Below are 23,690 nucleotides of genomic sequence, written 5' to 3'. Positions count from 1 at the left end.
TGGAACAGATTAAAGCTACAAATTATGGCAGATTACAGTGGAGCAGATTGAAGCCACCAATCCTATCTCCCTAAAGTTGCAGTGGAGCGAATTAAAACGAAAAATCCTATACCTTTGAAGTTGTAGTAGGTCGAATCAGATTTACCAAAGCCAAGTCTTATCTCCCTGAAGTTGCAGTGGAGCAGATTGATGTCAAGTCTTATCTCCCTGAAGTTGCAGTGGAGTGGATTGAAATTACAATTCCTATACCACTGAAGATGTAGTAGGATGGAATAAGACTCCTTCAAGAGAAGAAGCACCAAAAAGTCAAGACTCAGCAAGACCGGACAAAATTGGCCCTTTTAAAGTCTTTGCTCCATTCTCATTACACGACAATGAGCAAAGAAGGGCAGCTATAATAGCCCAATTTTACCTGGGCCCAGTGCCATAACCAAAACAAAACTAAAAATAAAAATTGAGTCCAAAATATAAAGAGTCCATTTACAATAAATAAGCCCAAATTACTTAAAAACCACTACCCAAACTTTACAAGCCCAAACAGCCCATAACCGAAACTAGCAACAGAAACCCTAGCCCCCAGACTAGCCCCTTCACGCCGCCGCACGCCAGCCACTGCCTCGCACGCGTCTGACGCCTCTGCCACCGCTACCTGCAAGGAAAGATGAACACGCAACAGTAAAATGAGCCAAGCAAAAGAAACAACATAGAAATGGACAAAAAAATAGAAGCTAACAGTTTGTAATCTGGCTATAAAGGCCACAAACAGTTTCTTTTTATATTTTCAGACACAAAAATATCAATAAAAAAACAGAAAAGTAATTTTTAAAGGTGATTTTTTTCTCTTTCTTTTTATTTTTGAAAATAAGAATAATAAAATAAAATTATTACCTGCTTCTTGGTATCGTGTCACCATCGGAGGTTTCCTCCGTTCGCCAAAGCCACGGAAGCCCTTTAGGGTTTCATTCGGGCTTTAAAAAAGGGTGGCCGGATTCTTTTTTCTTTTTTTTTCTTTTTCTTCCTCTTTTCTTTTTAGGCTTTCGCCTTTAGATCTAGGTTTAACATAAAAATTGTAAAATGGGGATTTCTCGGTATTTTTTGGGCACCGAGAACGGCAGCGCCGTCGTCAGTGACCGGCGACGACCACTATGGCCGACGGCTGGAGCCATGGCTGGAGAGGGAGAGAGTTGAGAGAGTTTTATTTAGGTTTTTTTTTTTTAAAGAGAGAATAGAATGAGATATGAAAAAAAACTTAGTATTTATAGGCTATGTAAACGACGTCGTTTAAGGCTAATTTCAGTAGCCTCAAAACGGCACCGTTTTGGCCTTCGACCCGAAACCTGACCCGCTCCAACCTCAGGATCCGCGTGTTTTTGTGGAATGGTCTAATTTCTCTTTTAGACCTTCCGCTTTTTAACTAGTTTGCGGTCCAGTATTTTTCATTTTTTTATTTTACTCCGTAGTTTTATTTTTGTTTCATTTTAGTCCTCTGATGAAACGCTACGCATAGGGACTAGGGATATTTTCTCTTTTAGTCCCAATTGTTTTTAACGCATTATTTTTTAATCCCAGAATCCTTTTTTAAATTATTTTAATTTATTATAATTTACGCCTTCAATTCTATTTAAATTTCAATTCATCATTTAATTAATTTTATTATTTATGTTCATTTTGCATATTTGTTTATTATTTACTATTCTTTTAAATACCTTAGGTTTAATATTGTTTATATTTTTGCTTTAAAAAATACAATTGTTTATAATCTTTTATTTACGTAAAATTTTATTATTATCATCATTATTTTATTTTTTTCTTGCTACTTATTTATTTCTTTTTTGATATTTTCATGTTTGTCTTTTATCATGCGTATTCTACCTTTTTGCTTCACATTATTATTTAGTTAATATTAGATTTAATTGATTATGGCCATTGCTTATTTGTTGTTTTATTACTATAGATATATCGTCATTTTGCTTATTTTCGCGTAATCATTCTATTATTATTTCAATCATGTCGCGAGCCGTGTCCAAACATTCTTTCTTTGCACTATAATCCAAATAAAATAAATATGCATAGTTTTAAACATTACGTGAGTATTTATTCAAAAAAAAACTTTTGAAAATCAAGGTAATATTCCGTGTTTAGAGCTTCGAGAAATTGTACCCTTTCCGTGTTTAGAGCTTCGAGAAATTGTACCCTAACTCACGGGGTTTCGATTCTCTTTGTTGAACTCAAATAACCAAATATCCTTTTAAAAATCAAAATAATAAGATTTAAAATAAAAAATAAAGGTAAGTTCATTCTCAAAGGTTAAAGGTGCTGTGTCCTAACTGACGGGATGCGACATTTTGTTACCGCAAGATTATAGAGTCTTTAACATTTGTTTCGATTTATTCAAGTAAATCTTTTTAAAATAAAATAACATTAATAAATAGGGATCGTATTTTAAATTCTTTTCGAATTTTCAATTTTGGACATTAAGACATTAATTAATCACTTAGGTAGCAATTTTGGGTGTTACGAGGGTGCTAATCATTCGTCGTAATTAACCGACTCCTGAACTCGTTTTCCTGAATTTCGTAGACAAAAATTGTTATTTTAATAAATTAAATCGTTACGAGGTGACCCGATCACACCTCATAAAAATAATGGGTGGCGACTCCCTTTTTCATTTTTAAATAAAAAGTCGACCTTGTTTTCAAAAAAAAAAGGTTTCAACAGAGGTTACTATCCATTTGGGTAATTATGTCCCTATGAAGAGACATGAGTGAGATTTCATTTGTATGAAACACCCAAAAACATAAAAACAAGGTTTCTTTCTATTTGTTTCACAATCTTTTATATTCCTAAATTATTCTATAATAAATTATTGCAGAAATTATTTATAGAAATTAATATCTTTGTTATGCTCCGCTCAGTATACTATTTCCATCAGTACAAAATGTAAACAATCATTTGGCTTCATTGTATCATTGAGGTTCATTTGTCAGTAACTCTTTTGCACTCCATTATATACGTGGGGGCTAATAAAACCTTAAAGAAAATAATATTGATACACACCATAAAATCTTAATTAATTTCTCATAAATTTATTTCATTCCCACACACCCACACAAACACATAGTTTTATTTATTTTAGAATTTCCTACATCTTTTACCTAAAAGTACATAATTTGGTCAACCTTTGTAATTCAGATTTTTGCTTAATTAACAAAGTTTTTTTTTTTTTTGAATAATTTGACTAGATTTTTTTAATCAAAAACAAATAGCAAAATGAAAACAGATTCTTGGAAACACTGGACTGAAACCTAAGAAAAGGGAACGAATAAAATGCAAATGCGGGCCCAAAAAAGAAATAAAACGGCCTAAAAGTAACAAAAGTAAGAAACAAAATTAAAAAATGAAAAACCTAATCCAATCACTGTCAATAGCTGGTCTCCATTAGAGGTGCTCATGGGCCGGGCGGCCTGGCCTAGCCCGATGGCCCGCCCAAAATATGGGAGGATTTGAGTAAAAATATAGGCCCGAAATATGGGTTTGAGCAAAAAAATGAGACCCATTTAGAAAACGGGGCGGGCCTCGGGCACCGCTTTTATGGCCCTGGCCCGACCCGAATAGAATAAATATATATATTTTTATTTTTCAAATTTTAAAATATTTTTAAAATACTTTTTTTAAATTTTTTTATTTTTAAATTAAATTTTTAGTGTATTATTTAAAAAATAGGCCGGGTTCGGGCTTAGGAATATTTTCCCGAGTCAGGCCTAGACAAAATCTCAGGCCCATATTTTAGGCCGGGCCAGGCCTGAGCTTAGGATACGGGCCGAAATTTTTTTGTGGGTCCGGCCCGAGCCCGATTCATGAGCATCTCTAGTCTCCATCAATTGTTGTCTTTTCAGATCTCTATACTAGCCCTTTAATCGATAGCTAGTTTCAAAAAAATTTTCCATTTATACTATCTTTTTTTGTTGTAGACCTTTTATGGAAATCTCTTCAATCTAGGTGTCTCGGCCATCTTTCCTCTTGTTCTCGTTGATTGTGGACAATAGCTGCTCCCTCCAGGTACTTTTCTTCTCTTTTTCTTAATGCTTCTTTCCCTAGTTCGTGGGCATAACCAATTCTTGATCTTTGAACAAACTGGAAATTGATTTCTTGAAATTTTTTTTTTCTACTTTGAATGTCTCGAATAATCTCCCCAATAACTGATTTGTCTAACGTTGTTGATTTGCATTTCTTAATGACTATTCTTGAATCCCCTATAATGTCTACTGAGTTAAAACCCACTGAGATCCCTAATTTCACGTCTTGTAAACCTGCTTGTGCCTCTGTCATGAACGGATACGAGATTATGGAATGTAGGACAGTCTTTAAGGCTAAAACCTTGCCCATCACTCCCCAAACCACCAGACCCGAAGTCGATCTGTAAGATCTTCCATCGAAAGTTGCGTCGAATAAATAGCTATTCTCATGTTCCTTTTGTGTTGTGTATGTCTTCTACCACCATTTGAGGTAAGCGGTCTTTCTTCCAGCCCATCTATCTCTGCCATGTAACTTTGAATTCGTTTCAATAAATCCCTTTCTCACGTGGTTTAAAATCTGCCATACCTCTATTATTGTAGGGCATTGCCGAAAAAAATGATTGCTATCCTCTTCAGCATTTCGACACCGAGGACAAGAAACATTTGTAGCCACTCTATTGGATCTGAGATTTGTTAGAGTAGGGATAAAGTTCCAGGAAATACGCCATATGGTGATTGTAATTTTTTAAGGAAGATGTAAATTCCATAGCTTTCTGTAAAAGTTTTTAATTTCGACATGTACTAAATTAGCACTAGGATCCAAGTTAGCCTCTTGTAATAGTTTGTAAGCGCTTCTGACTAAAAATTCGTCGGACTGTTCTCCTCATCAGACTTGAAAATCATCGTGTTCAGCTTCCGCCGAAGGGATCTGCAAAACCTTCTGTGCAATGTCCGCTTGAAAGGTATTGACTATTAAATATGTCTTCAATTTCTAATTGAAGCATCAATTAAGTCCGAAACTAACTTGATTTGTGCATTGTTGGATCTATTATTGATTCTATCTGTATCAACTCTTGGTACCCACCGATCATTCCAAACAGAGATTTGATCCCCCTACCGACTCTACAGCATAGACCATTTTTTAGTAACCCTTTTGCTGCCCAAACGCTCCTCCAGGTAAGCGAAGGCAAATTCCCTATCTGTGCATTAATAAAGTCTGAATTCGGGTAGTATTTAGCTTTTAAAACCCATGCTAACAAAGAATTCAGAAAATTAATGAGTCGCCAACCTTGCTTGGCTAATAAAGCAATATTAAATTGCCCAAGATTTTGAAATCCCAAACCACCATTTTCTTTTACGGTACAAATATCCCTCCAAGCACACCAAAGAATGTCCATTTTGCCACAATCCTCTTGCCACCAAAATCTCACAATAATGCTATCTAGATCAACACACAAGGATTTAGCTAGTAAAAAATAGGCCATTGTATACGTCGGTATTGCTTGAAGAATAGCCTTAATGAAAACTTCTTTCCCAGCTTGAGAGAGATACCGAATACTCCAGTTGTCAATCTGCTGTTTAAGCCTGTCCTTTAAGTTTTGAAATGACTATTTTTTCCTTCTGCCCACCATATTAGGCAATTCAAGATAACATTCTAGGTCATTTGAACTACGAACACCGAGTATGCGAGTAACCAATTGTCTTTCTTCCTCCTGTGTGTTATTTCTAAAGAAAACGATTGAGTTGCCGAAATTGACACACTGACCCGAATAGGTTCCATGCTCACATAAAATTGCTTTCAGTAAAAGAGCTCCTCTTTCAGTTGACTCTCCAAACAAAATATAATCATCTTTAAATAACAAATGCGATACTTGTAGGCCCTTTCTGCTAGCCTTAACCCCTTACAATTGTCCTTCTCTTAGTGTCAGTCTCATAAGGCAAGATAAGCCCTCTCCACATATCAAAAATAAAAACGGGCTCAAGGGATCACCTTGTCTTAGTCCTCTCGTTGGTCGAAAGTTCTCTCCAACGTGACCATTAAAGACGACTGAATAAGATGCTGTGGATACACATTGCATAATAGATTAAATCCAGCTAGGGTCAAAACCCATTCGCACCATCATTTCCTGTACAAAATTCCATTCAACTCTATCCTACGTCTTACTCATTTCAAGTTTTATCGCTATAAACCCTCTTTTTCCTAATTTCTTCTGTTTTAGAGTGTGTAAAATTTCATATGCCAACAAAACATTGTCTGAAATTAACCTTCCTGGCTCGAAACACCCTGTGCACCATCAATGTATTTTTCCAAAACTTCCTTAAATCGATTAGCAATAACCTTTGCCATTAGTTTATAAAGAACATTGCATAAACTAATGGGTTGAAAATGAGTAACATTGGTAGATTAGCTCTTTTAGGAAGAAGCACAATATGAGTAGTGTTAATTGAACTAACCTCTATACCTCCGTTCAAATGTTGTAAACAAAAGCATGTGACCTCTTTCCTAATGATATGCAAACACTTTTAATAAAATAAAACTGGAAATTCGTCTTCACCAGGTGCTTTTGTGAGCCCCATTCCAGTAAACGCCTCCCAAATCTCTTCCTTTGTATATTGCACCGTGAGTCTTTAATTATCCTCCTCGAAAATACAACGGTCAATACCAATGTCCCCTTTCCCCAGTCGAAAATAAATTTTAAAAATAAGATCTAGCAATTTCTTCCATGTCTTGTGTATTTTACGTTTCCCTTCTAGCCGTATTCTGCAATTTCCGAATACAATTTTTTCGTCGTCATTGTGTTGCTTGATAATGAAAAATGGTTGTATTCCTATCCCCAAATTTCAGCCAATTAACTCGAGCTCTTTGCACCCAGTAACGTTCATACTTCTCAATCTCAAAATTCAATTGAAGCTTCGCATCAATCAGCTCTGCTAAATTATTATCATTCCTTTAAGCTTCCATCAGCTATGACAGTTTGAAGGATAAAAACTCCTTTTGTTTTCTAGATTGACATATGCGTGCAACCCATCTCTCTAAACCCTTTGTTAAACTTTCCAATTTCTGCAATAAATCTTCTATTTCCATTTCCCATCTGAATTTAATTTCACCATCTAATGACTCCTCCAAAACCCACCAAGCCTCAAATTTAAATATTTTCTTACTCCTCCAGTTGTCGTCTCTTTTTGTGGTAACTAAAAGAGGACAATAGTTAGAGAAAGAATGCACTAGATGATGAATTGTAGCTTCAGAAAACATAGACATCCAATTCTCGTTAGCCACACCTCTATCCAAATGCTCTTGGATATTTGTTTCTGACAAATTTCCTCTCTCCCAAGTGAACCAATTACCAGAATAACCCACATCCATCATGTGACAATCTTCCAGAACATTTCGAAATTCCATTATTCTTTCATCCCTAGGCAACCCCTTTTCTTTTCAAAACCATACATGGTTTCATTGAAATCTCTGCAAACTAACCAAGGGAGTTCCTCATTGCTACAAAGACTTTTCAAAAGATTCCATGATTCATCCTTATCCTGTGCATAAGGAGAGCCATAAAAGCCTTTATATCTCTATTTTTTCCCGTCATCAGGATCTTCAATTATCACGTCTATGTGCCTTTTTGAAAAATTCTGAAGCATGATAGTAGCATCACCTCTCCAAGCCAAACACAAACCTCCTCTAGATCCATTAGGGTCCACATCAATGCCATTAGCAAAACCACAACTTCTTTGCACTCTTTCCATCTGAATCTTGTTTATCTTTGTCTCCATAAAGAAGACCATCTGGGAATTATATTTCTTCAGCGTATGTCGAAGCCTCCAAACTGTCTGTGGATTCCCCAAACCACGGACATTCCAACTTAAAATTTTCATTGCGTTCGGTCCCTTTGCCTTTTGGCAGCCGCCGATGATAAAAATGTATTGTCCTACATTCTCCTATTCCTTACCATTACAATATTGACCACTTCTCTCGTTATCGAATCTTCGATCTCCCCCTAGGTCTCTTTTTTCCTTCCTCTCTAATTAACACCCCTTCTTCCAAATTGTGCTCCATTGCAGAGTGGGCCTGTTTGGCTAATAAATGTTTCCACCTTGTGAGGAAGAGGACAAATTCCCTTCCAAGTTGATCTCCAGGACAAGATCGATGGCAGTTCCATATCCCAAATTATTTCTCGTTCCCCATGGTCTGCATTTTGAAATGCGGTTACCATTAATACTTCCATCTGGATCACCTTCTCCATCTTCGCATAACAAAACACTGTTCATTGCCAAACTCTTTTGGACTGCGCTCACAAAGACAAATCCCAACCCATTACAACCACTTCTACCCCTAACGCCATTTTTACCTCACAAAATGAGTCATTGTGACCCAACCAACCATAATAGAAACAGAAAAGAGTCAATCTTTCATAATTAAACTTGACGTATGAACAATTCCCGAAGAACATAACCTGTTTTTTCCTCTTTAATGGGTGACGAACATCCAATTGAACTCTGATTCGCATGAAATTCCTATTTCCTTTCCCCAGATCTGAGCCATCATACTCCAGGAATTTTCCTAAGAAATCACCTAATTACCTTGCCAAATTTTCAGAAAAGAATCCTGTTGGAATATCATAAATTTGCACCCAGAAAGGTGTAAAAATTAAAGGGATTTTCAATGTGTAGAACCAGTAAGTGATTATTAAAAGTCCATGGTGAGCCCTTCAAAACTCTTTCTATGTCCATGACATGAAAAAATTGAAACAAAAATCGTTTTTCTCCTAAATCTCATATCTGAACGCCCGTAACAGGATGCCATAAATTCACCATGGTGTTTCTCATTGCTGGAAAGAGAATAACGCTGACTGTTAGAAAACATCCCACCAGTCGAAAAACTCTTTCTACCGTTTTCGTACTCAGCTTAATTTCTGCTTGTAAGACTGCATCTTCTTCTTCATTAAGCGTTAATTCAGCAAATTCATTTTCCATAATTGCAGGCCAGAGATTAAACCCCGTTGGACATACTATTCTGAAGGATTAAAGAAGTTTTGATAAGCGGCAGCCGCCTATACGAGTTGTGAACAAAAGAACCAGAAAACTTAAAAACATGCCAGAGAGACAGACAATTGCGTGCTAGGTGCTAGGGTAGCAGACTTTTACGTGTTATTATTGTGAATCGTAATTTTGAAATTTTAATAAATTAAATAAAATAAAGCTCTAAGAAAACGGAGACCATTAGATGGCCCTCGCTTAATTAACAATGTTAAATGTGAGGTTTTTAATTATTAAGGTTCAGAGATTTATTCTTATTTTAAGAACTATTTACTTATTAATTTATTTGAAAGTACTTTTCATCTAATTTTTAAGAAATGAGTTTTTTAGAGAGTTGATAGAGAATCATCCGGTGATTGTGATTGCTAACTATTTTATTCATCAAAAGGTTGAAGTAAAAATTTGTATTTTTTTATTCTGTCTGATAACCTTAAATTTAAAAATTAAGTATTAAACTGAATTTATATTATAAAACTATTTGACACATTAATAAAAGTTAGTTGCACAAAATATAATTATTTTATTTGACAATCGTAAATGTTGATTTTTATATTTATTATTTTATAAATTTAACCTTATTAATATGGTATTATTTATTTTATTGTGAATAATTTTGGATAAATTTTGTTGATACAATAGTTTTGAAATTTTGAATGCATCCTTACTTAATTCCACAAGTTGGAATCAGATTCCAATCCTTGAAACCGAATATTGTTTTCTTTGTTTCTTTTAATTTCGAATCGTAATTTTATTTTACTTTATATTCATTTTCTTAAATTGAGTTTTTCAGATTTGGTTTGCAATTCCAATACGTAATCCATTCTTTTGGAAATAGAATTGAGTCTTGAGTCTTGGTTTCTGCATCATTTATGTTAGAATATATGGTGTGAAGGAAGGTGTGTCGTGTCTTGTGCCAACATAAGAACCACACTTGCTAACTACAAATTGATGTTTTAGCTGGTAATTCTCTATTATTGTATTTTCCACTGTCTTTCCGTATAAAAAATTTTCTTCTTATCTCTAGGTACAAGCAAATTGTTAAGGAATAAGCTTGTTGAGCTTAGGCTAGCAGTTAGGCAGTTAAAACAACTGCAATTAGTTTGTTAAGCTGTTAGTCAAGTTAGGTAATTCTCTTATTCAATTAAAAAACCAGTTGAGTCAGCTAGGAGCAAGTGTTAGTGCTGAAAATCAGCTGCTTCACTAATTATTCTTGTATAAATAACAAAGACTCGGTCCTTATGGATTATTAGAGTCTATTTATTAAAACAAGTGGACCATTTTCTTTTTCATGCTTCTTTCATTTTTGTTTTAGCTCTTTTCTTCTGTTGATCGAGTGCTTCTAACATGGTACCAATGCCAGTATTTTTTTGCTGTGTACAGTGGTAATTTGTTCATTAGAAGGTTCACTTTAAGGGGAAGTAGTTGTAGATTCAAGAAGTGGTCTCTATGACACCAGAGGTGGTTTCCGGGAATGAAGGCAGTGAACATCAGTCTTCCAATAATGATGAGCCGGTGCATTCTCTTCATATAGAACCAGGGTCATGTTCTTGTGTAGTCGGTAAGCGAATTCAGCAGTTTCCAAAACATGAAACTGTTTAATTGAGTGAAACCAATTTTATTTTATGGATGCATCAAATAATGCTGATTCTTGAAGGTTATAATTTGCAAGGATATGTTCTTGGCTTTGTTAGTTGATAGGGATGGCAAGTAAGTAGATAATCCTAATTTTCTATCAAGATGAGTTCTTGGATTTGTTGGATCTGGTGCCGTGAATATAATATATTCATTTGTAAAATGGTAAAATCTTCGAATAGATTGAATAATAAAATAAATTCATGTATTACATTAATATAATTTGTATGATTGTCCTCGTATGGTTTTTGCACGCAAAGCAAAATGGAAGCAAATGTGCTCATTGGTTGTCTAACATTTAAACAAATACTATGCAGTATTATGTGGCTGGATCGTAATATGAAAAGACAACTTGTATAAGTAGACAAACCTAAACATGTCGTCAGTCTAATCAGAAACAAGCAAACCGATTGAAATAATAATATGTCATCTATCAGGTCCAATTATGGAGATGCTTTGTCTTGGGCATCGGAGCGGATGACTCTCAGAAGATAGAGACATGGATGTGACTGATTGGACTAACAGTACATCGAATAGGACCCAAGAAGAATAGATCATGAATCCGTTTATGGATTTATTCCCTTGTGACGTTCATAGTGTGTCATACCTAAATCTTGAGTAGATGACGGGCTATGTATGCGTGACTCATACTCATTGATGTAAGTAAAAGTCTGAGTTCGAATAAATGAGGAACTGAAAGCTGGTGCGTTGGGTGTATGACTTTTGCAGTATGTAGTATCAATAACAACAGTGGAATTCATAGCCCGAGATGTGGGTAAATGATATCCTCTCATTGGCATTACATAGTTGATGAAAACTAAACGTAGCCACGGGTCATTCGTCTTTGTGATAAATGCTTGAATACTGATAACACTCTAGAATAACGTATTTTTATGTATTAATTATGTATTTATTCTGAGTATGATCCTGCTAATTTGAGCTATTTATGATCTTTTATCTCATAGGGACAAAATTTGAGGCAAAAGCAAAATTAAGGGCCAAAAACGTGAATTTAGAGATAAAATGGGTCAATGTGCGACACAAGGAAAACTTGCTGCCAAAAGTGCAAGCATGGAGGAAATAAGGGTTGAAATGCAAAAAGAAGAGATTTTATTCTATCAGACTCTATTTTAATTAGGATAATTAATATTAAGATAATTATTAAGGATTATTTAATTTTAGGATTTTATTTTATTTATCTTTATTTATCTTCAATTAAATGTATTTATCTTTTGGGAGTTTAAGTAGGATTAGATTATCTCCCCTAGCACTATAAATAGGGGGTGAAGTGACTCAAAAGGATCCATATTTTTCTGAAAACACTCTCTCCCCAAAAGTCTAAGCTTTTGTTCTTCTCATATTTTCTTTCAATAAAATCTCCATTTTTATTATATTTATTTTCTTTTCCACCACAACCATGAGCCACTAAACCCATCTAGCCAAAATTTATCGATATTCCCCAAAAAGGGTTCTTGAGGCTTAGAGTCCGTACTTAGCCTCCTCGCTGAGTATTCATTGTTTCTCCGCACTACGGGACTGACGCTTCCGTCTATGTCCCTTAAGAAGTAAGTTTTTCAACGTATACAAAGGCGGCCGCTTTGTATGTTTTGAGAAGGTTGTACAGTCAGTTCGTTAGCTTACTGCATCAGAGGTTGGCGAGCCTAAGAGACAAAATGGTGTGGGATTCGCCATTGAGAAACGTTGATCTAGCATAATACGATCCCACCAAAACGATTGTTGGCTAGAGTCAGGTTCCACTAAATCGTAACTCTAAATCCTTGGAGCTGGTGGTCGTAGGCGTCCTCTTCCACTATAACTGGCTTATTCGGTTTTGGAAGGATCATCTAAAAGCCGTGGATTGAACCCAAGGCGAAACGAGACAACTGGAGGCTGGAATCTCCCATAAGAATTTCCTTTCTCTCAACTCTATTTTTAATTTCTCGGATCTTTGATTCAATATTCTTAATTCTGTTTTTATTTTATTTTTCATTTCTAGATCCAAACCTTTAATTACGTTATTTTCTTATTTTTTTCCAGGAACGCAGGTTTTCTTGGGCAAGATTCTGCCTGAGATTTCACAGAACAAAACATTGTGCAAATCCAGTCCCTGAGGATTTGACCTTACTTCCCTTTTACTATTTTTTTCATTATTTATTAGGGATAGGATATTTTTGGTGCTTTCAACGACCACATCAAATACTATTTGATAGTATTTGACTTTTCATGAAGGAAGATATAATGGTTACCATGAGATAAAATAGGATCATTTCGTGAAGGAAATGTAATGGTTACCATGAGATAAAATAGGATAATATTTGGAGAACGGATATTATCCCAAAGAGAACAAGGGTATCCTATGAGGGTAACACACTTATGACAATGTCAATGGATGAACACTAATCAAGTTGCTTTCGTAATGGTATGTCGTTGGGGAGAGCTCAGTCACGATACTATAGCGGAATGACTTCGTGACTAAATGAGTTTATAATTAGTTGCATATGTCCAATCGGTCCCTCCACTAATTAGTTTAAACCGGAAATGAATTACGTGTTGAATGAAAATGAACAAAAAGAATAAATATGGAGAAATGGAAAACATTCAGGAAATGATTATGGTTTTCTCCAAAATAAAAATAAGAATGGAGAAAATAGAATTATTTGGAAATAAATTTGGTTTTCTCAAAATGGAAATGAAAATGAAAATGAAAATGAAAATGAGAAATGAATTCATTTACAAATGAACAAGGATTTCTCAAAAATGATCGGAAGATTGAGTTTATATTTTTGAGTTATTTTAAAGCCCGAAAATGAAAATAAACCGTACGGCGAAAGTGAACAAGTTGATTGGTGAAATATTAAATATATTTTCTCAAAAATTTTATCAGGGGTAAAATTGTGATAATTTTATCGAGGGTAAAATTGTGATGAGAAAGTTATTTAATATAAATATTGAAGTTTATTTTAGAAAATAGAAAAACATATATCGAGTTGGATCAAATTTTAAAGTATTGGATTAAAAGTCTAAGAAGTACTTGTAATTAGACTCGATATGGAAGAGGCCCAAAATTCCGTTATGTAATAAAAGGGGATGGAAAACTCTAGTATACTTAACTAGGGTTGTCGCCCCGTACATCTTAGTAGAAATCAGATTTCGTTTTTCTAGTTGAAATAAATTTATCTAGTTCAATAAGGATTCTACATTCTCTCCATATAAATAGATGGCATCAATAGGGCTCTTTATAGAACTTTCAAATATCATTATTCTGCCCAAACATAGAGATTTTTGTTCTCTAAGAATTAAATATATTTTCCAGGATAACAATTATATCAGTTTCTATTTTAGAAGAGAATTTTTGTTTTCATTCCTAAAAAAATTTATTCTAGTTTTTGTGTTTCATTGGATTTGATCAAGCCAGACTCGAGGAAATTCATGGTATCAGAATAGCGAAGAATATCATTTAGTTGAAAGACAAAAACGACAATGACCTGTCTATCCAAAACACATGTACAATTTTAGTCTAGGATTTATTGCTATAAATATAACAAATCGGGTCGATTTTCAAAATTTGTATTTTTCGATGTGCAAGAAAATCGTTTTCAAACTGAATTTTTTCCAACAGGTTTCACAAGCTCAAAGAGTACCTGGTTGCTACAAGTTTTGTTTTGTCCAAGTCAGATGCTTCTCTTTTCATTAAAAGGTCAAATGATATGGTGTTTATGTTTTGGTCTATATAGATGACATATTTGTCACTGGAAATCAACAACCATGTGTGGATACATTTGTTCAATCTCTAGATGCACAATTTTCTCTCAAAGACTTGGGAAAACTTGATTACTTCTTAGGAATTGAGGTGACTTATACACCTAATGGATTGTTTCTTAGTCAAAGGAAGTACATGCTATAATTGTCGAGGAGAAGTCATATGGACCAGTTTAAGGATACTCCTACTCCCATGATCACCTCGTGTAACTTGTCTGCTCATGTTAGGAGTCCCATAGACAATGAATCATAATATAGGAGCATAGTAGGGGCCTTGCAGTACATAGTTATTACCAAGCCTAAGATTGCCTTTTTTTGTTAACAGGGTGTGTCAGTTCATGCACAAGCCTCTTGATTAGCATTTCAAAGTTGTCAAACGCATCCTGGGGCACTTTCAAGCCACCTTGGATTATGGGATATTTCTTACTGTAGCATATTGTTTGTCTCTTGTTGGTTACTCATATGTTAATTGGGGAACTAATCCATATGATAGGCGTTCCACCTCAGGCTTCTGCATTTTTCTAACTGGCAATCCTGTTTCTTAGGGCTCTGAGAACAAATAGGTGGTTTCTCGGTCCACTATAGAGGTTGAATACAAGATTTTAGCACATGCCACTACAGAAATCACTTGGCTAGAATCTTTGTTAGCTAAGTTACAAGTTCAAGTTGTAGATAAAGTAGTTGTATGGTCTGATAACTTAGGTGTTGTTGCAGTATCAACAAATCCATTCCTACACTATAAGTTTAAACATGTAGAACTTGACTTATTTTTTGTTCGAAAGAGGTGGTAGCTGAGAAATTAATTATTGGTCATGTTCCAACTCAGGACCAGGCAGCAGATGTGCTCACCAAGCCTTTCTCAGCTAGATTTTTCACCAAGTCCAGGACACAGGTTAAAGTTGTTAGCAGAGATGAGCAATTGCAGGGTAGTAGTTGATACGAGCAACTAGATGGGTGAATGTTAAGGAATCAACTTGTTGAGCTTAGGCTAGTAGTTAGGCAGTTAGCAGTTAAAGCAATTGCAGTTAGTTTGTTAAGTTTTTAGCTGTTAGTTAAGTTAGGTAATTCCGTTATTCAGTTAATGAATCAGTTGAGTTAGCTAGGATCAAGTGTTAGTGCTAAAAATTAGCTGTTTCACTAACTATTCTTGTATAAATAACAAAGACTCAGTTCTTATAAATTATTAGAGTCTATTCAATAAAACAGGTAGACGATTTTCTTTTTTCTTGCTTCTTCCATTTCTGTTTCTACTCTTTCCTTTTGTTAATCGAGTGCTTCTAACATAAATTTAAAGATTCTTCAAACATCCACACAAGAATAGTGGGTTTAGTGAATTTTTAAGTTCGTCAGGTTTTACGTAGAAAATCATCTCAACTTTTCTAGAAAATCCTAAATTTGTCATGTGTTCAATTTTTAGATTAGAATCTATGTTCTACTAATGTGAGTTCATGGATAACAAAGAAGATCAATTAGTGTAAAGATCAAAGAGATCAAACTATGGTTTGAGTTTATCAAAAAGCTCAAGAACCTTCCTAAAAGACCTTCCATTTTGAGCATCTCACTGCAACTTCAATAGAGATGTACCTTCTATTATTTAGCCTATAATTTGAAGTGATTGTTTTTATTCTAAAATTACAAAACTAATTTAACTAAGAACGCAACAGAAAATAAAATAGGAAAATAATCGAAGGTACCAATGAGAGAGACAATACCCAAGAAAGAATCCACCTAGACTCCACTTACTATTATGAATCTGAATTAAAAAATTTATTCACTTGTGCCTTAATCCATAGAAATCCCTAAATTATGTTAATATCTCTTTCGAGAGTAAGAACAACTGACTCTAGGTTGATTAATTAAAATCCCTTTCTAGTTGAAACCCCTATTGTCGCATTAACTCAATCTATGGATTCCCCTATTAGATTTGACTCTAATTCGATAGATTTATGTCGTCCTATTTCTAGGATTGCATGCAACTCCACTCAGTTATGCTAGATCTACTCTTAAACAAGGACTTTTGCTCCACTGATTAAGCACATTAAACATGAATTAATATCCTGAAAATACTAAAATATGAAATAAGCATACATAATTGAGAACAAGAATCAAGTATTTATCATATAACTCAGAAATCAAATAATAAGATTCATCATAGGTTTCATCTTCCCTAGGTATCTAGGGAATTTAGTTCATCATCCTAAATAAAAACATCTCAAAGTTAAGATAACAACAAGACATAAAGAAACTCAACAAAACTTCTAAAGAAATTAAATAGAGATCTTTAATCTTGAAGAAGATCCGCTTTCGAGATGATTCCGATGGCGTTCCTCGAGTCTTTTCTTTAGTCTTCTCTATATATCCCCTTAAGTCCTCTTCTAATTGATATTTATAGACTTTAGAATGCTCAGAAAGCCTAAAAATTGGGTTTTTCTGTGTAATTGGGAAGCAGGGCATTATTGACACGGGCTGGCACATGGGCGTGTGGCCAACCCGTGTGGCTCACACAAGCGCGTTGTCAGCTCGTGTGGAAGTGCTCAGATCGTGTGGAACTTGGAAACAACTCTATTTATCCAGTTTTGGCTTGTTTTTCGCTCCTTTCACTCCCAAGCGCTCTCTTAAGTATATAAACATGAATTTAAAGGATTAAGAGCATCAAATTTACTAATTTACGCAATTAATCATCCAAAAATGCATTAATAATGGCATTAAAATATGTTACTTTTATAGCTTATCAAATATCCCCACACTTAAGGGTTTGCTTGTCCTCAAGCAAAATCCTCAACTTACAATTAAAATTAATCTTTCTCAATTTGTAATTCTCATCAATAATGTCTCAAAATAATCCATAAATAATCATGCATTGGCAATTCAACTAAAAGAACACTAAAGTCTTAAACAATCTAGGCTAAAAATTTTTAAGCACGAAAACATAGGTGTTTCTCCTTATCTAAATAATTACCTTTAATTCAAAATCAACAAGAATCAACATCCTCACTAAATATTCACTTAAATCACTCAAAGTATTTAAGGTTCAAGAATAGACACTCAATAGTCAATCATAAAAAGTCATTAGCATAGGCTTGCATGAAAATCAAATCTCCACCACTATAAAATGATATCATACGCAAATCAAAAGGTCTTTAAAAGGTTGTAATGGGGATTAAGTTAAGGATGTGGAGAAAGGTCGAAAAGATGGTTAAAATTGAGATTGACTTAATAAATTACCAAACTAGAAAAATAACAAATGCTGAATTAAAAACAAGTGCCAAAATTACGAACTATTCAATAATAAGAAAATGAGCTTCTTCTCAAAATTTGAATTTAATTGTTCAAGTTCATAACTAAATAATAAACAATATGTAATTAAATAAATATATATAAATATACTTTTCTTTTCTTTTCTTTCTTTCTTCTTTTTAACATGAATTAATAATTGAACAAATTAAACAACAGAACATAGTTAGGTAACTAACCAAATCAAATCTCGATAAAAAGGGAGTCAATAAAATGAGAAAAATTCTCAATGAATAAAAAAGAATGAGTTATGAGTTAACATTAATGGGTGATTTAAGAAATAGTGTGTTAGGTTCAACGGGGTTCACTAAAGGTTAATTATGTAGTTAGGCTTTTTATAGGATAAGTGGGTCAAACCTAAGTGCCTTTATCATCTCAGTATATCAACTCAAAAGGTGTGGTCTCGACATGTATAATCGATGCAAGTTCTAGAATAACAAATCATACTAACACACTCATAACCAATAATAAAAGTGAGCAAGAAAAATGTATGCTCTGAAGGCTCAAAATCTCATAAAAATTTATTGTTTTTTATGTCAATCTTGCAAATCTCAAATTTCAAGATAATACTTAAATTTAGAGAAACAACCTAAAAATTTGAATTTCTAAAACATAACCTATCATGCTTGATTCTCTCATGTCTTCAAGTTTAAATCAACCCATACACAATTATCTACAAATTAATCCAAAACACATCAATAAAAATCTCAAATCGATAAAAATTCATTCTAATAAAAATATGAGAAAATTACTTAAACACAAGACATAATTCAGGGATTTTCTGATAATTATATAAATAACCTCCCCATACTTACGATGTACAACAAACAGAAATAATCATAGTATAGACAGAATATCATAAGAGAGGGAGAAAACTAAAACTGCCTTGAATTTTGGATGAAATCCCCAGAATAGTGAAAAGTGAAATTGTAGACAAATCTAGGTGTAGTGCATGATTCCTAGCAAACTAAGAAAAAAATAAACACAATTAGTGAAAAAGATTAAGGGATTATAACTCGATTAGAAACAACCATAAAAATAAAAATATAGTTTAAAAGATAAAAACGACATAAATAGAAAAAATTAAAAATAAACATAAAAATAAAAAATAAAATAGACTCAATGGTCTCTATAATTAGAAGCGTCGTGAGTCGTCGACGCCGAGGAAGAGATATGGAAATGTTGACAGATCTGCTGTAATGTCACGTCGATACTGTCAAACCTCTGAAAGCACTGCTACTCAAAGTGAGTGAAACGCTCGGAGAGGTCCATCAAAGTGGCAGTAGAAGAAACATGGAGGTGACTCGAAGGTGGAGGATGAGGTGGACCCTCGTGATGCAGTGGGACATCATCAGTGAAGTCCTCTAGGTCATTCTGAGAGTCAAAATCAAGTAAACGGTACTGAGGAGAATCAACTCCACGAAGTCACTCTATCATCCTCATATGATCATGGTCGAGATTCATTGTGGGGACATCTAGCCGACTAGAGTAAGTGTAGAGGACTACTCCGGTATGTCCAGAAGGTCGAAGTGTCGAGCGATTCAAGTTACGTAAGGATCTAAACAGATAGGGCCCTTCCTGTGGCGATCTGTCTGATGGCAGAAGGCTGGGACGATGAAATAAGTCAAATCAAATATATGCCCAGTGGCCATACTCTATAGATAATATGCATCGATAGTACTGACGACGTCAGTAGTCTCTCTCCTACCGATTAAAGTATGAGCTAACAGGGTATGAATGTACCGCAAAGCCGGAGGGAGAGAAGTAGCCTTTGAGCGGCTCGCGTCATAAGGAACCATACTCGCCGTAAGATCTACCCAAGAGCATGAGGGCGAGTAGTGGATGTGCCAATGTAAGCGGAGAAAGTCTCGGCACTCATAAACTCCTCAGTGTAAAGGTTCAAGGCAGCGCCAATCTTAGGTACACTCATATGGCACACTAGGCCACCAAGTCTGAAAGTGATAGCACCCTACTCGTCATGTGATGTCATCGTATGCTAAAGATTGAATATCGAGCAAAACTCTGAAATCAACTCCATGTAAATGGGCTTGATGATAGTAAAGAACCGGTCCTATGGGGCTGTGGTAAGAAAAGCCCGAACAAGATCAGCAAAGTGGACCTACTCCAAAGCGGCCTAGTCAATACAGCGGCCCGAACCGAGTGGTCAGACTCGAAGGAGCTGGAATAAGTCTTATTGGGGGCTCACAAAAAATCAGAGATAAGGGTGACGGGCCTCGGCGAAAGCGCTCTAGGAGTAGGTCGTGCCAGGGGTCTTCCGCTTTTTCAAAGCGAGGACAGGGACCTTGGACTTGTTATGCGTGTTCGGAATGGTGTGCCTGACATAATGTAATGCACTATCAGAAAATAAAATACGCATCACCAGAACAGAAACGCAATTGGATAATCGAATCCTAAAAGCAATGAATCAGTAATAATAAAGACAGTAATGAAATAAGAACAGATAATAATATGAAAAAAATAGTAAATAGCATAACTCAATAAAGAAATAAATTTGAATAAAAAGAACAAGAGTAATAGAAGCAGTTAGAAAGGAATCCAAAATAATAAATAGGGATGAATTATAGAAAAAAATAACACAATGGCATGAAAAATAATAAACGGATGACAAGAAAAGGAATTAAAAATAATAATCATGTCAGGAAACAAGTAGAATCAGAAAAATAATAAAACTAAGAGTAAAAAAATAATAGAGAATAAACAATGAATAAAGAAAATAAAGTAACTAATAATAATAATAAAGAAACAAACAAATAAAGAAGAAAGAAAATAGGACAAACAATGGTTGATCGACAGGGGAATGGTGGTGGCGACTAGGAGGCACGGTGGTGGGTCGGGTTGTGCGTTTGTGTATGAGGATTGCAGCTGGAGGGGAAGGAAAAGGGAATCAAGAAAAAAGAAGGGAAGAGAGAGGAGAGAGGAAAGGGAAAGGGGTTGCGACTTGGTGGTCGGGTGTGGGACTAGCGCGCGATAAGGGTAAGGGAGATTGGTTCGGTGGGAGGAGGGAGGGACGGCGATGGTGGCCAGAGCGTGGAGGGTAAGAACGACAGCGGCTAGGGTTGAGGTGGTTGAAGAAGAAGACAGAAAAAATGAAAAGGGATTTAAGGATTTAAAGGGGGACACAGTCGTGTACGTCACACGCCCGTGTGGGTCCATTTCAGCCTGTGTGCACTTTAAAAACAGAGGCCCAGTCTTCACATGACCTCGAACACACCCGTGTTTATCCAAGCCGTGTCTCTTACAAGGCTGTGTCGCACTGTCGTGTGCTAGCTCCTTCGCTTCTCCCACACTCGTACGACCTTCCACACGCACGTGTGCCTTACCCGTGTAACTCTCTAACTTGATTTTAAATTGAAAAATTAGCTCCAAGTTTCACACAGCCTTGGACATGCTCGTGTGACTAGACCATACGATCCACACGACCGTGTGGACTATTGTAGACCGTGTCCCTATCAAGTTTTAGAAAAGTTAAGTCCCAAGCTCCACACGGCCAAGGACACGCTCGTATGTCCAAGCCGTGTGGGTTACACGGCCATGTCTCTAGGCCGTGTAACTCACTGTTGATTTTCTTAAAATTTTAAAACTTTGTCTTAGGATCAACACAGCCAAGGACACACCCGTTTGTCCAAGTCGTGTGGGTCACATGGCCATGTCGCCAGGCCATGTGACTCACTGTCGACCCCCTTTTAATGCACACGGCCTAGGACACGCCCGTGCATCCAGGTCGTGTGGGTCAAAAATCCTTATTTAACATAAAATAAAAACAAAATAATTAGCAGTGTTAGCACTCGGGTTGCCTCCCGAGAAGTAGTTATTTAAAATTTAAACTCGACTTACCTCGTATTCGCACGATCACGTTGGTTTGAGGAGTCGAAACTCCTCTTTCCTACTATCAATTCTATCATTAAAATAAGGTTTAATTCGAGTACTATTTACCTTAAATGTGTCAAATTTAGAATGAGTTACCTCGACTTTACCGAATGGGAAGACATTCAGTAACGTAAAGGAAATTGCTCCATTTACATTGAGCTCCGAAGTGGCAACTCATGGATCCTTTTTATCTAGTAGTACCTTGTCTCCAACATTAATTTGGTTTGTTCCATCCACATGCTCATCATGGTGCCGCTTTGGTTCTTCATCATGTATTATCGGTTTCTTCTTAACATGTGTTCGCCATTCATCTAGTTCATCAATTTGCAGCATTCGTTCATCATGAGCCATTCTGTTTTTGTCGCATGGACTGGAACGTGGCTCAATCACATTCTTTCAATGGGTTTTCTGCAAAGAAGTTTGAGCCACAATGTTATTCATATTAGCAGAACTTGTATAATCATCTCGATCACTAGATATATTAGCAGAATCACGAGGTTGGACAGTAATCGTGTCATCACCTATACGAAGTATTAGTTCACCTGTACCAACATCAATAATAGTTCTAGTAGTTGCTAAAAAGGGTCGTCCTAAAATTAAAGGTACGACACTATCATCATCCATGTCTAAAACAAAAAAATCAACTGGGAATATGAATTTATCAATTTTCACAAGTACATCTTCAATAATATCCCTAGGAAATCTAATGGTTCTATCTGCTAATTAAATACTCATGCAGTTTGTTTGGGTTTCCCATGACCTAATTGTTTAAACATTTTATAGGGCATATGGCATTAATACTAGCCCCTAAACCAGCTAAAGTATTATTCACATTTAAACTACCAATTAAACAAGGAATAGTAAAACTCCCTGGATCTTTCAATTTGTTAGGTAGTTTATTTGCAAAATAACTGAACAAACTGCGTTTAGCTCCATGTGCGACGAATCATCTAACTTTCATTTGTTTGCTAAAAGCTCCTTTAAGAATTTCACAGAATTGGGCATTTGCGAAAGAGCTTCAATAAACAACATGTTAATATGTAACTTTTTAAAAAGTTTAAAAAAATTACCAAATTGTTCGTTAGTGCAGTCTTTCTTTGTCGCGTTAAGATATGGCACTCGAGGTTTATATTCCTTACCGTTTAGATTTTTTTCATTCTGGCTCACCTTGCCTCGGTTCTGGTTCAGATTCAACTAACCCTTCTTTATCTCGCACAGTAATTGCATGAAGCTACTCCCTAGGGTTAGGTTCGATATTGTTAGGCAAGCTACCTTGTGGTCTTTCTGAGATTAGCTTAGCAAGCTGACCTATTTGGTTCTCGAACCCTTGAATTGACGCTTGCTGATTTTTAAGTGCCACCTAAGTGTTTTAAAAATAGGTTTCTGACACCGAGATAAACTTCGTTAACATCTCCTCAAGGTTCAACTTATTCTCTTGCTAGTAAGGTGGTTGCTGGAAGCTTGGAGCGGGTTGTGCTCTTTGATTTCCTTAACCACCCCAAGAGAAGTTGGGATGGTTCCTCCAACCTGCATTATAAGTGTTACTGTAAGGATTATTTTGAGGCCTAGAATTACTACCCATATAATTGATTTGTTTGTTCTTTGTGTTAGGTCCATAGGGTAGATATTCTGGATTGTTCATTCCTCTTCCATTCGTATCGCACTGCATCACCTGATGTACCTGCGTAGAAACACATAAACCATCAATTTTTTATTCAAAAGTTCTACCTGGTTCGATAACATAGTGACGACATATAAATTGAAAACATTGGCTGCTTTCATCGACTTTGTCCTCATGACTTGCCACTAATAATTATTCAGTGCCATCTCCTCTATAAACTCGTAAACCGCTTCAGGTATTTTATTGTTCAACGTACCACTAGCTACTGCATCGATTAATTGCCTAGTTGAGGGATTCAAACTGTTATAGAAAGTTTGAACCTGTAGCCATAAAGATAACCCATAATGAGGGCACCGTCTCAATAAGTCTTTATACCTCTCCCATGCATCATATAGGGTCTCTAAGTCGATCTTTACGAAAGAAGAGATATCATTCCTCAACTT

General features: G+C 35.5%; 1 long non-coding RNA gene and 1 other non-coding gene across 2 annotated transcripts; both read left to right on the top strand.

Annotated features, from left to right (window-relative positions):
* Nucleotides 1–3,903: 3,903 nt before the first annotated feature.
* On the top strand, nt 3,904–9,226 carry LOC128042875 (uncharacterized). The gene is made up of 4 exons (XR_008198370.1): nt 3,904–4,506; nt 4,617–4,978; nt 5,117–5,192; nt 8,999–9,226. It is a non-coding gene; the product is annotated as an uncharacterized LOC128042875 (long non-coding RNA).
* A 14,357-nt stretch (nt 9,227–23,583) lies between these two features.
* Nucleotides 23,584–23,690, top strand: LOC128032654 (small nucleolar RNA R71). The gene has a single exon (XR_008188903.1). It is a non-coding gene; the product is annotated as a small nucleolar RNA R71 (small nucleolar RNA).

Source organism: Gossypium raimondii, chromosome 1 (genome assembly GCF_025698545.1).
Source record: "Gossypium raimondii isolate GPD5lz chromosome 1, ASM2569854v1, whole genome shotgun sequence".
NCBI lineage: Eukaryota > Viridiplantae > Streptophyta > Magnoliopsida > Malvales > Malvaceae > Gossypium > Gossypium raimondii.
This window is presented reverse-complemented; position numbering and strand designations above follow the sequence as displayed.